The 15,219-nt window shown below is 40.6% G+C and overlaps 1 protein-coding gene across 3 annotated transcripts in view; it reads right to left on the reverse strand.

Annotated features, from left to right (window-relative positions):
• Positions 1-15,219, reverse strand: part of CLUAP1 (clusterin associated protein 1) — a 77,095-nt gene that overhangs the window by 29,586 nt on the left and 32,290 nt on the right. The window lies entirely within an intron of this gene.

Genomic DNA, 15,219 nt, shown 5'->3' on the forward strand with positions numbered 1-15,219 from the left:
TCTTACTCTACAAGGAAACTTTACCCAAATTAAGTGGCAGCATACACTGTGGAATCACAGTGTCAAATTAATAAAACCAGAGCCAGCCTGCCCCATCAGAGGGTGCTCCCAGGCCTTTCAGGACACCAGAGATTATTGAGGCTGAAAGTCCTGCTTTAGATGCAGACAGATCTCTGCTGAGATGGAACTCTTCCTCCTCTGTCTCATATATTATGCAGCCTTTTCTAGGTGTAAATCTGCCCTTTAACAAGTAATCAAATCAATCACTTTGCAAACTCAGACCAGACAGCCTAGTGAAATGGGCAGCAAGGCAGGACTTTGTTGCTAACGCTTAGACCCCCAGAACAACCCTGGCTCCAAGGGACCTTCAGAAGTCCCCAGCCCAACCTCCTGCTCAAAGCGGGATCAGCAACCGGATCAGACCACAGCGCTCAGGGCTTGAGCTAGCTGGATCTTTGTTGTAGTTTAACCCCAGCCTCTACCCTAGCTGAAACCAGGACAGTCTTAAAAACCTCCAAGGAGAGAGACCGATCAACCTGTCTGGGCAACCTTTCCCGATACCTGACTATCCAAAAGGTGGAAAAGTTTCCTTATATCAAGTCAGAACTATTTTTCATTCCTAGTAATTTGTGCACGTCTTTTAGCGTAAGGGTTCAGTTCACCTTAGTCACCAGTTATGTCACCAGCTTTCATAGCAGGCACCTTATCTTGTGACACAAACAAATGGTCTATATACAGTCAATAGCAACAGGAAATAAAGAATCCTTTTGTTGACATACTAGGAAAAACGAAGGCTTTTAAAACAAGTTAAGTTTCACCTATGTTTACAATCAACTGTGCTTTTTTCATGCCCATTTTCTGTCCAGTTCAGCAAGAACGTTACCTGTCTTGTACAGCACACTCAATGCACTAAAGACAAATGTATATTTTTTGTAGAATGGAGTTTGAATGAGCACAATACAGATATTCTGTATCTCAGTCTACTTTAATTGACAAAGCAGATGGCTTTCCATCTCATATCTGACTATGAAAGTCTTTGGAAAACAACAGTAAAACAAAACACATGCCTGTGTGGCAGAATGTTTTAATATAATCTAACCTATTGCTCTACAGACAAGTAAAACGTCAATTGTGAGTTCCTACAGCAGGGTGAATGGGAGTTGGCTTTGAAAATCTTTTTACAGAAAGCTATACAAAAGCAGAGCCTGAGAAATGCTTTTTCATTTATTGACTACTTCTTATAATTTCTTTAAGAGAAGGATTACTGAACAGCATGCAATTACAACTACATGCAAACTACACACAACTATGTGCAGGGTCTGGGGTGGGGGGGATTGGTTGGGGTTTTCATGTTTTTAAACAGAGGCCAATATGCCACCATGGAGAATATCCTCCAGCAGCAGACCCACAGACAACAAGCTCTGCCACTGACTCAGTGTTTGCCTTAGGGCAAGTGATCCAGGATTTGAATAAGCCACATGATTTTTTGGCTGCCAGTCCTTTATGATATACCTAATGCTGCTGAGTATTGGTTTAAACAATAAAATCGAGTTGCTGAAATCATGAGATTGAAGACCACTCTGCCCCTGCAGATTGCAAAACAGCAAGTCTAAAAGGCTCAAAACAAGAAAGAATAAAAATGACACAGCATTTGATCATTTAAAACATCTCAGTTTTTTTTTTTTTTTACGTTAACCTCAAAGTTTTGTTGGGAAAGTTGTGGAGAAAACACTAGCAGGATTTTGAATACAAAGAATTTGTGCCCTGCAGCCAGCTGGCAGACAACATGGTTACCACTAAGTAGAAAGGAAGGGGAAAGAAGTGGGGAAAATAGGAAGGGGATAAGTATAAAAGAACAGGACAACAACTGGAGCTTGCTGACTTTTTTTGTTCGGATGCTAACATTTCAATTTTTGCCTAGGCTATTCCTTCTGTTCAGACATCCTCCCAATCCCAGAAATCTCTCTAGACATCTCTATGTATAACCTTTTCATCTTAGTAAGGGAAAACAGTATTTCCTTCTGTTTTTTGTTTCCTAGTGATTTGCTAGAGAATAGTGGTAATCCTACTGCTCTGTGGTACACTTAAAGTGAACCAATTTGATGATGGATTGAACTGCCTCATCTTCACCTTGCCTATTAATCTCAGCAGCTGTTTCTTGCTTTGTTATAGAACAAAGCAGCTGAGATTATCTCTTGCTACATGCACACAATGGCATTTGTTTTTCATAATAGAGTGTTGCCACTCATTCAGCAGGGGTGAGATATAAGGACGAGGAGAAATTGTGCGGTACGTGAACAGAGAATGTGACAGTACTCTTAATAAGAGGAAGCCTGCTAGGTACAACAGAAAGGTAAGTGAACACAACATTGAGGTTGCACAGCTGAAGTTCATGATAGCATGAGGTACCAACCTACCCGGAGCTGTTCTTTAAGAATAGAAGACGATGCCTCCTATCACGCTGAACTACTATTAAATACCTCACCCTAAATTCGTGTCCAGTTTTATGATTTGAATTGGAACTTGGCTATAGTTATGCTTGACTAAAAGTGCCTGCAATGCTACGGGTTTTGTTCCTTTTTATTCTATTGAGGAATGAAGACTATGGGAGAGACATAAGATTCATCTGAAAAAGTGGGGCAGAAGAATCTTTCTTAACAGGCTTGCTAACCTATGAGGAGGGCTTCAAACTACGTCTCTCAGGGAGCGATGATGATGATAGCCTGACAAGAAATGGGGCCACTGTGAACAGTGAAGGGGAGGCTCTGGTACGTTCCTTGTGAAGGCAGCACATGCAGGATCCCATCTCAAGTGCCTGAACACAAGTACATACATCATAGGAAACGAGATAGGAGGAATTAGAAGGTGCATAGCTTTGATCCCATCGGGATTACAGAAATCTGGTGAGACAGCTTCCATGTTCGAAGGGTTGCACTAGAGGGATATAGGCACTCTAGAAAGGACAGGCTGGGAGGTGAGGAGGAGGGGTTGCTCCCTCTGCAAAGGAGCAGCCTGAATGCGCTGAACATTGCCTTCTGATAGGTGATGAGCCCTTTGAGAGTTTACGGTTAAGGATCAGAGGACAAACTGCTGACCTGTAAAACAACATCATGACGCATAAACTAATATTCATTTTAACCTTGAACTTTTAAATGCTTATTGTTCGCAGATCATCTCACTTCAGTAAAAAACCAAAACCAAAAGTCACAGCTGGCAGTATTACCAGAGGGGTCCTTTGGTTTCCTATCTCTTGTCTATAGTCATTTGACCAGGACTTTCGTTTTCCTACAAAAGTTACCAAAACTGAAAATTAAAAAATTCCTTTCCATATCAGATGATGTTGCATTCAGTAAATAGTGCAGAACCACAGGGAAGCTGGCAGCTGCTTAGAGCCAGCAATAAAGCAGGACCCTGGCCTTCTGGCACAGAGAGAGAATTTGCATCTAGAGGTTATTCTTCTTTGACCGATGATGCCACCTCAGTAATTATGAAGTGCTGTCACTGTGATAGAGCTTTCTCATGAATACAGAAGCAGCAAACTCCCCCCAAACCCCAGTATTAGATAAAGTACAGTGCTTTGGAGAATGTGGTCTCAAACAAACAAGCCACCGCTCCAAATACAGAGTTCTGCACCAGAAAAGAAAACATGAACTTGTTCTAGCAGATTCTCTGGATCCCTCATCAAGGTTCATGCTAATAAATACTTAGCTTTTACAGACATCTATGCATCTTTACCATTTTGGCCTGAGGAGCGTCTGAAAGCCATCACCACTGGCCGTTTAAACTTTTTTAGAGGTCATCCTTCCAGTGGATGAGCACACATTGAATGAACTGAAAATCATCAGCCCCTATCATAAGACCATCTGTCTCCTCCTTATTCTCATTATTCCCATCTTCTCCCTCGCTTTCATGTGCTGAAACAGTCATCGCCTCTCATCATTAACAGTCATTTTACAGTAATCATTTCTATTGAAACACATATAAAGCATACCTGAGGGTATTTTATACACTTAACTGATACTCACCAGAAATTCACCAACTGTTATCATAACACTGGCACCACCAGTGTCGGTGGAAGGGGATGGGGATTAATTTCTGCTGTAGTGTCATTATTTTAAATTATTAATTTGATTCATTGTCCTTCTTCAGAGAAAGTTTTGGTTTTTTTTTTTATCTTGAAACTCTTCTGTCCCAGCTAGCCCTTACCGGTCATTGCTGTATCTATTTTCAAAAGAGTCAAATTCTTTTGAAAAACAGCAAATTTTATGCTACTTTACAACATGACTCTGTCTTTCCAGGTTACTCTTTTCCTGTGATAAACCCTGCTAACCTTGCATTTTGCTGCTTCTTGTGGAAGAATTGTTCACTAAGAGTACTGTAATAGATACAGTAAAAGAACTGCAATAAATGGGGCAGAAGAGCATTAGTCATTCAAGCTGACAGAATAGCACTTACGCAAGTGAAACACCAAATCCGACTTAGTCTACTAAGAAGGAGACCAAAGAGCATTCATGTTGGTCAGTTCACAGTACACAGGCACCACAGAACGTAGCATCCTCCTCCAATAAATTTTGACACACCAACTCCAGTGATCACGTTTATAAAAATAAACAATTAGATCTGTTAGATCACTACTGAAGTGCACTTTCATCAACAAAAGTCACAAAATACCTCAGAAGTTTCTTGAAAGGTTTATCTTTTCAAGGAAATACATGTTAAATAACTGAGCTTCATTCATGCTCATGAAAATCAGGAAAAAAGCTAAAATGTTTTCTAATGTAAATGAAATATATCATAAAGGAAAGCTGTCATAGTAAAAAATTCTAGCATGGGCTCTTATGATGACTTTGTTTTGGGGAAAAGTCTTTAGGAAGGTAAATTGCTATCAGGGATCTGTGGGCAAGAGGAGCAAGGAACAGGGTGCCCAGCTGAGCCTTTGCACGGGGTCATGTAAGTAGCAGAAAGCAGAGACAGGAAAAGATGCAATTTATGGCCTAGGATACCTACACTGATGCTATTCTAACATAGCAGCTCTTAATGATACCACACTCAGGCTACATGAAGCCAGACAGTGAAACGTATTCAAAAAAACGCACTTAAAGTAACAGGATGCAACACAATCCACAGCAAGTATTTTAAAATTACATTGGTTTAATGTTTCTCACATACACTTCTTCCTAAAGCTTCCAGAATTACTTAGCAAGTTCTGCTCAAACACTGCAATAACCACTTTTCACAGAACAGATAAATTGGAGTTGGAAGTGAACAGCACACTTCGTAACCTGAAGTTGAGAGGTAGCGTCCTGAGACTTAAGGCAGATCAGTTACTGTTCCTTTTGAATAAGCAGACCGCGCATGAAGGTCTCACCTAGACATTAATAGCTTTCCTTTGGGAACTCAAAAGGAAGGGACTAAACAGAAAGAGCAAGTTAGCTCAGGGGGATGAATTCCAGCTTGGTAACTGTTTGTTCTTGCACTATGGAATGGGTTTCCTGACTTGCCTATAGACTAGGGTGCCATATTCATGCTTTGTATGAACTCTCTTTGCTTCTCTCTACAGCTCTCCCCTCTTATCCTTGTAAAGTAAATAAGTATTTCTCCCAGTGGCATGTTTCTTGAGCAACTTTTGATGCAATATAAAAGCTTTCTGTACAGGTTAATCCACTTTTTTCTGTGCCTAAACATTACACGTTTTTCATTAGAACGGTCAAACAGCGAACAGCTTGCCCAAAGGGGCTGTGCAGTCTCTGTCCTTGGAGGCTTTCAAGACTGGACTGGATAAAGTCTTGAGCAATGTGGTCTGATGCCATAGCTGACCCTGCTTTGAACAGAATTAATCTGTGAATCATCGACCAAGAAAACAGGTTTAAAAGTTATTTAGCTATTTTGATTGGTTTTTTATTAAAAAAAACCAACCCAAAACTTCCCACCTCAAATACTCTTCTCCACTGCCGTACTGTACTTGTTTTGGGCTACATATTAGGATGCATGGCAATTCAAGGAATTTGACATACGCTACATGAAAGCTCCCAGAAAGGATACCAGTCCAGCTCTGTGCAACCTTATCCCCTTCATTATGAGCTCTGCCAGTTCTGGAGTCAACTCTGGCTCTGATGAGCTTGAGGTTTCAAATCTTCCTTTACTCCATGACCTTCTCTCCCCTCTCTTTCTGAAGCTCTGATGATTAGGATGCCTTCTTGCATGCACACATGCACCCTATTTTCATTACCTCCTGGGCCAGCCAGTTCTCCCCCACACCTATGTGTGCATTTTGCACAGTATGGATCACTTCTTTTCAGATTGATGTAACTCTTCCCTTGACTATCTCCATTCATTCAACAATAATGGGAAAGAGGCACCATAAATATGGAGAAGACTTCATAAAAAACAGATGAAGTATACCAAATGCTTCTGCAGAACTGCTTTTCCAACACTGCTCCAACACTGCTCCTAGAGCACACTTTGCTGTGCCACCACCGAGAGCTGTCTCATTATTCACATAAATTGGGCCATTTTGAGAGCGAGGAGTTTTGCACCGTCATGATTCACCAAAACAAGTACCAGCATAAATGCCTTTTCCAGTTGGTTAAAGCAGCATAGGGATCCTGCCTACAGGTATATCTAGCATGTTTATGCTAAGTTAAGGTTTTCCTTTCAGATTCAGCAAGATCCAGATTCAACAAAACTGGCTAGAGGCTTGAAGTCAAAGGCCCCAAGTGGATGTAAGAAATACTCTTGAACCATCCAGGAACCACAGGTCAGAGCCAAGGGAGCAGAACATTAGAGGAAACACAGCACTGAGCACACTGCTGAGGATTTATGTGACGGTCTACGACAGGGCATAGCTCAAGAGGATTGTGAAGAGACAGAAGACAAAAGGATTGGTAGGGCACTGGCAGAGATTGCAACATGAGACTAGGCGAGATGACAGGCCTTTAAATCATCCGCCAGCACTGAGTCAGAGAAATCTAAACAGAACTAAGAAAAAAGAAGAAAAAAGACCCAGACTAACATTTTTTGCCCAGAATTTTCCATGTAAATGCTTTCATACAAGAAGCTTCAAGTCAGCAATAACACTCAGGAATTCGCTACTGCCTAAAATAACATGACAGAGGATAGACTATATCCTGTGAATCAAATGTATTCATCATTAGATATAATGCAAGTTTACCATAATGACAACTCCTCTCCATCTTTCCTATTTGCTTTTGTGGAAGATATGAATTATAATGACTCAATAACAGCTCATTCAGCATTCCCATCATGTATTACATTTTTATTGTACCAAGCTTACAAGCGATATTGGTCGGGCGTGTGATTTATTTGCATTCATGTACAATTCTGTAACGTAAACCTGAGGTCAGTTCGCAGCGTCTGAAGAAATTATCATCCAAATTAATATTGACTGGAAGTTAGTACTCACAGCTGTGTCCTGTCCACCACCATAAAGCAGTCACTGTTACACCACTGCTAGTATCCAACATCAGAATTATCCTCTCCCTGTGTCACAGGTAGCACAAACCCGTAAGTGTTCGAAGGGGAGTCAGGATTATTGCTCTTTTCAAGGAGAGCATTTATTATATCAAAGAGTAGTTGTTCTTGGTGAACTTGATGGTTCCAGGAATTGATAACAGAATCTGCTGCCCTCCGTCTTGAGATCAATTGGCTCCAATACAGCCTATGTTTCTTATAGGACAGAATCTCTTCAACAGGCGGCTGATGCACACTTCAGTTTATTTCTTATTTCCCACCAGTCAAATTGCAAATTAAGAGGTAGCACCAGCAAGCCTCTCTCTAACAGTCTTGTTAGAGCCCTAGCACAGGAATTAGAGACCTGTTTTTTATGATTTCTCCAGCCTGAAAACATTTGCACTCCTAGTTCCTGCTTGCCAGGACCGTGCTCTAGCTACTAGCTTAGAAGACTGGGATAAAACTATTTTTAAATATCTCATTGTGGTGGATTAGAGAAGAAGAAAGTAAAGATGACTAATGATGCAGACAAACCTCTCTTTTGAAAGGGGATAGCAAGCACTGTTTCTAGGACTGGTCACATGCATCAGGCTATGATTCTTTCATACCAAACGAGTAGGTAATCATCTCTGGGCAACCAATGATCTACAACAACATCAGGTTTCACCTTACACATCCTTCTTCTCTAGTTTCAATAACTCCTGTTCTTCTCCCATAATCACCCAGCTTAAGTAGCAGGGACGCAGGATAGCTTCATTCCAGCCTACTCTACAGATTAAGAAACAGGAGCTGTTGGTTTAAAAATCCTTGTGGCTGAGCAGGAACTGAGATGTAGGATGCACTATATGAAGTCCTTGTTTCTTGTTAGAAGGTGGCCACCACCACATACTTAAAGTGAATGCAGCACTGCCAAAGTGAGTTAGACCCTGCTTAATAGGCCAGGCTCTGACCAAGTCAGGTTTCTTCTCAGTCCTCTCAAAGCTGCAAAGCAGCTCAAGTAGGAGACAGGCATATAGCTCTCCAGGTCAACAAATTTTAAAAAAGGAGGTCTCCAAATGTAGTGGCCTAAAATGGAGGTTTCCATTGATTTCAGGAGTACATCGTGCTCAAGGTAAGCCTGAACGAGAATGTAAATGGATTTCTAGCAAAACAAATATGGCTCACAGTCCCTAGGCAGAAAGGTGCACTGTTTGCCCTAGGATTTCTTACCTTTCCTTAGTCCTGATGTTTGACCCTGCTGCAATGCTTCTGAAATGGTATGGCTCACAATTTGGCCCACTGGTTATCTCAATATCAGAATCATCTTCAAAGAATCCTGACAGTATTCTGGAGCTCTCAGAGGAGAAGGCAATGACTGTGCAAGGTGCAGTAACTCACACTGCCAGCCCGTGCGCCAGGTGGGTGTTAGCCAAGGGTTCTGCCAGGACACCTATCCGAGAGGTCTACTGTTCATACATGCATAGTGTTTAATTTTCATATGTTTCACAGAATTGAACTAGAAATTGTTTCTGTCTCAGCTAGAAAACTGAGAATTATTTTACTATCTAACATTTAAAAACTCAAACCTTACTGTTTTGCACATTATGAGATTACGCATGCTTGTGCAAATCAAAATGCTAGTCTCATAGCTACTTTTCTCTGCTGCTAAGTATCAGTAGCAGAGCATAAACCTCCTAAATTTCACATACATCATTTTAACATTACCTACTTATGTCATTTGGTGCAAATCACTTGCAAAACATCAGTACCAAAATAAGAGTTATTTTAACTTTTTCTTTCAACCAATTCCTTGGGTTTTAATCACCTATTAAAAGGTTTCTCAATGATTTTTATGTGTTGATATCTGGGGGGAAAAAAAAATTGATCTGCTTGATCAGTGTTGCTTCAAGTGATCTGATTGTCTCCTATTTTGAGTGAACGTCAGGCTAGATTTCTGTTACATAATTCACACATCTAAAGTACTTGTGAATATTCAAAAGCGTAATGCAGGCTGACAGGGAAGGCAGAAAGACCGTAATATGAACAATCCACTTATCTTCTTACCAAATAAAACCGGATAAAGAGAATACTTAAAACCTAAAAGGCAGTACATTCAGAATGCACTAAATAGAGACTGCTTTCATGCAATGTTTCTTCTGGAGTGGAGTCACTGCAGAAGAAATTCAGCAAGGCAGCCTAAGAACTGAAAGTATTAGAGATCAGATAGTGTCTGATTTCTAATTGTGAAAATCATTCATGGATTTCCAAGCTACGCTATCAATGAGAGCCATTACGTCTCATGCTTCACAGAAGCAATTGCTGGCACAACTGCGAAACTCACCCTGACTTAGTACACTGCACAACTTAGTAGATACTCTCCCTGTGTTCCTTCCCCAACTGCAGAGTATTTAATACATAACAGAATTAGCACAGTTTTACCACAGCAGTAAGAAAGAACTAGACTGAGTAGCTTATGCACGGGGTTCATATCCAAGCACAGCACCAAGCCCTGATGTGCAAGGAACCTCTTTGCCTCTTCTGCTAAGGACTTCATGGGCTGCTGAAGGCAGAATATGAATGTTACCATTGCTCAGAAAAACCTGCAAGTGATGATCAGAGCTTTAATAAATTCTTGTTTGATCTCTAGGTCTGTGAAAAAATAAGTTCTAGAGTCTGTCAGACACGAAGAACTTGAAGCTGTGAGTCAAATGCCCCCAAATTTGGGATCCTAAGGCAAGTTTGTTCACCCATCTGGCACATCAGATGTCAAGATAATCCTGACAAGTACGTGGATCTTCGAGCACTGAGTTGACTGATCTGATTGAGATCAATTGAGCTGATCTCAACTGTTTCCATTTCCCAAAAAGTTTTCCAATAGCTTTTAATGGGACACGGTATCAATAAAGCACCAGGAGCAGGTACGCACACAACTACTTCAGGACATTTAGAGGTACCTTTGAGAGTCTAAATCTAGTTGCCATGATATTGGTAGGGGATTGCAGATTTTTGCTTCAGTGGAGTGAATGCACACAACAACACTTCCATCTTTTCTAACATGCTCTTCACATGCCCTCCCACCTTTTCTCTATCTCCATCTTCTCCTTTTGTGTGACCATCATTCCTGAGGCCAGCAGTTTCCTCCATCCTTTTCTCCTGTGCTCCATTGCCCCTAGTCTCTCCCTGTGCGTTCCCTTCCTCCTCCTCTGTTTTTTTCCACATTTCTCCATTATGGGATTTGTGTGTCTCAGTGCACCAATATTGTCATACTTGTACACCAGACTAAATGCCAAAAGAGAAGCAATCGACAATTAAGATGCCTGTGCTTACTTTTACATCTGATATTCAATATAATTCAGCAACACTGGACCAGGAGTGCTCTCCCGGTACCTATAAAAATGTTACCAAACAGTCATAATTCAAATGTGCATTAGCTAGAAGATTAAAGATTGTAACCAACCGCTTTTCATATTAACCTTCTGTCCGGCTATTTCAGTAAGCAGACATCGCAATGGGAATGTCTAGATTTAATATTTCAAATGGGATAGCTCAATGCAAAAAGACATGAAAAGGAGCAGAACCAAGGAGTATCTCAGACTGCAGCAGAACTCAGATATCCCCATTATGTGCATATTCAGAATAAAGCATCTGCTTCAGGTGTGGAGCTCTGATAAAAAACCATTAGTTTAATGAAGAGGGGATTTTATTTGGGGAGGGTGGGTTGCAAAGGGAAAGTCACAATACAGTCTGTTTATTTGGCTTTTTCCTTGCTTAATCATGATGGACTGCTTACTAATAGTAATATCATAATGATGAAAAGAAACATGGTTTAAGCAATCCCAAACCAAAGATAATGACTGAGTGGCTTAGAACATCCTCTTCCGTGTGTCCACCCCTTCATGATATTCCTTAGGTGAGAATTCACAGCACTAGCATAAAAGCAGTCTTAAAATACCTTAGGAGAAAGTAGCTGAAGAAGAGAGTACTTCAGGGATGTCCTCTGAGAAGCACAAGGAAGAATAAGGATATTCTGTCTAGAGAAAAGGCAAATGCTAAAGGACATTGCCAAGTTACTCTGGCATTACACAAGCTAGTTTCAAAAACGCCTTTTTGAACTGTATTAGTCTGTGTTGTCCTTTCAAAGAGAGGCATTCATTTATAGTCCATAGAAAATTTCAACCCCCAAATCTGAAACCCCCTGAAACTTTGATTTTTAGAGCAGCCAAAGTTCTAATAACTTTCATGTCTAAACATCAGAAACAATTTCATCTTAAAAACAGGATAAAAATTAATGAAGTGTGCTGAATCTTTATACAAAGTAGAAGAATAAGTACAAATCTTTGAGGAGACATGGCACATAAATCCCTGCTTCTGCACAGAAATGCAAGAAGATGGATTAATTCCACGAGCAGGACAAGAGAACAGAAACAGGATAAAAGAGGTGGCTGAAAATGAAAAAAGGCTAAGGAAACTGCAAAGACAAAAGACCCTTATTTAAATTCCTCGGATCCAATAGTAAGTAGTGCATGACAGGTTGTCAATAAGTGAGAGAAACTCACTCGAAGGAGGAGGCATGTGAGGACTTCTGACATCTCCACAAATGAGAGCTGATTACAGACAAATAATTTCATATTTTTCATACATTTCAAAGGGCTTCCGCAGCAAACAGGCAGGTGCTCTGCAGGTGGTAGTTTCATCATCAATTAACTGTTCCATTCTAGCAATTCATTCGGTTCAGACTCAACACCAAGCCTTTAAGTTCCTTTTAACACAGAGAGGTTGCTCAGTCCAGTGCCTGGCAGGAGACTCCTGCCGATTGCTCTCCAACCACCGCTCCGTATTATTACGGACACCAGGAGGCAAAGGGAACAGGAAGCTCAAGACAACGACAGGAGCTACAGAGCGCTTCTCTCCAGGCAACTGTACACCTACCGTATGAAAGAACAAACCAAAAAAAATCCACACAAACGACCAGCGCTGCAGTCTGGAGAGGCTGGAGTGCTTCAACTGCTCAATGTCACTTAATTAAAATTGTGTGCTTGGGTACAATCTTTAAATCACTTTTCTAATTAGGAAATGCACTCTGGCCCAGGTCATTAGCCATGCAACGTCAGCAGGGTACCAAAACAGCTTTGAGTCTAAGCGCACTAGAGATTAGTCTCGTCGTTCAGCCACAGCCTCTCAATCAGAACAAAAATTCCTCCTACAAAACATGCACCCAGTCAAGGAAAGGGGTCCAGGAACCAGTTCTCAGTACTGAACAGCACATGGAGTGCTGGATTAATCTAATTACATTGCTCTCGCTTTTTTCTGGCAAGCTATTTAACAAAATACACAGCGATGATAAAAGAATTGACTCTCACTTCTACTACAGAAGATAATTAAGATTTGTTTGGTGGAACAAAAGACAAATCAGGGTTGAAAAATATCAACATAATTTTCAATGTTCTTTGACAGTTGGAGAGAGTGTGTATTAAAATGGATTAAACGTAATTATCCTTGTTACTTTTCCTCTGTTGATTCTGAAAATGACACAAGATGATAAGCTTTAGGACAACATGCAGCATCATTTTGGAGCAAACCGCTTTTTTTCCAAGCATGTAATAAACGACTCATGGTTTTGCTTTACCAACAAGTAGCCAAAGGCAATGAAGCACCACCTGAAAAGCAGATCAAGACTGACAGAAGAAGTGAGAGAAATACCCTGGTGTTCCAGGTTGGCAAGAGACTAATCTGAAATGCATTAAGCAGTGCGCCATCTTTTTAAAATAAAAAAGTCCCCCCACTGGTTTGGAAATAGGAGTGCACCAGCAAGTCTCTTGGTTTAGTTGGGACCCAGATTCTTCATCCTCTTTCAGTTACCAAGTCCTGGAGCCTGATTTTGAGCACTGATGTCTCATAATGACTTCAAATAATAGTTTGGACTCCAGCACTCCTGCAAATCTGGCTGTAAAAGACACACGCATAGCCTCCTCTTCTACCAAAGCAACAGCTTCTACAACAAAGCAGTCATGGCTACTTGAGTCACTGTATTGCTGCCCACAGAGAGACGGTTAGAGTCTCATCCTTTAAATATTCTAAGTATTTTTAGATACTCCAATTTTCTGTTCTTGATCCCCATGCTCCCTCTCCAGTTCTGAAGAACAACTGTCAAATGTACCTTTTTTTCCCCTTTTTATTTTTGGTCTTCCCAAACACTCCCTAGTGAAAAGATTTAACAGACTAATATACAGGAAGTGAAATGAAATGATCTCAGGGTACTTTCAGGGTTAAACTCAAGCTACAGAACTAGACTTGACAGGTAAACTTCATGCTGGTTTAAGCTAACAATGTATTTAACAGATACAGGGTTCAGCACAATACTTGATCACTTGAGGTCATAGTTAGAGACACCCAAGCACAGACCACCAGACACGGCAAGAACGCATTCCAAATGCAGAAGACCTGACGGCATTTTGCTTTTAGCATAAAACACAGCTTAAAGATGTTTCCAGCTCTGATGCCTGCTAACGCATACTGCATATAACAAGTGATAGAAGTGGGCAGAGAAAAACCACATCTTTTTGTCAGAAGCTTTTATACTCTTTAATTCTGCACAATGCTGAAGCATTGTTACCTGCTTATCCTAGTAAATGAAGAGCCAAACCATATGGGTAGATTTCCAGGTGTCTCACAGAAAGAAGGAGAAAAAGGAAAATAAAAAGTGCTCTCCATATTCTAAGCACGGGCACAGCCCTGAATGACAAAGGCTTTTTCTTCGTCTTACTATCTTTTAACAAAAATCCCCTGAAGAGCTGTACGCCAACTCATTACTAACTTCTGTGCATGAATTTATAAACAGTTTCAGGTAATTCAGTTCAAAACATTTCTACTTTTGGTATTAAGTCTCAATGGCATTTGAACAGAAGGGAAAAAAATCAGATTTTAGGCTTCATTTCAAGATTATGATTTGAGGACTTCTTTTTTTTTGGCCAAAGATATGGGGAAGAACTAGAACATTATAAAACAAGACACATGAAAATACCAAGCGGACTACAGATTAGAAATATGTGAAATAACATCTACAGAGACAGTGCTTATAAAAAGGGAGGTTAATGGGAAATTGGTTCACAATGATTAACAAGTCGTCAAATGCCCATGTTCTCTTTTAAAAGACAGGTTATTTTATCCCTCAAGCAAATAATGCAGCAAAATATTTGAGACTTCTCAACAGAATACAGCATGCCTTTTCCTATGTCCAAAAGGTGACGGAAATTACCATATTTTCTCCAGACTGCAGAACAGGCTGAAGCCTGGTTATGAAGCCCCCTGTACATTGTACTGTGCGGCTTAGGCACACAGGAACAGAGTGCAGGCGATCATCAAAGGGGAGGCTTCTCGGCACAACCAGTTCTATAGAACGACAAGGCTTTCTAAAAAGGATCTCACAGTTGCATGAGAGACAGATTATAGGAGAAGGGGGACTATAAAGTTAGTGAGTCTTATTTGCAGCCTAAGCACAGGTCACAAAATTTTACTATAACTAAACACAGGTATGAATACTTTAAAGGAGAAGACTAAAAAAACTTGGGGTCAAACTACTTTGTTTTCACATCAGTAGACACATACAGACACGGCAAAAGCAAAACATGGAGTCATAGCCAGATAGAAGGAACATTATGCACAGCTCTCCCATATTTCTGCCAGGAACACAAGTAAGTTGTGTTGACAAAATAAAACGTGATCTGCATATGAAAGATAGGATGATCCAGAAAGAGGAAGCACTAGTTAACT

Source organism: Gymnogyps californianus, chromosome 15, assembly GCF_018139145.2.
Source record: "Gymnogyps californianus isolate 813 chromosome 15, ASM1813914v2, whole genome shotgun sequence".
Taxonomy (NCBI): domain Eukaryota; kingdom Metazoa; phylum Chordata; class Aves; order Accipitriformes; family Cathartidae; genus Gymnogyps; species Gymnogyps californianus.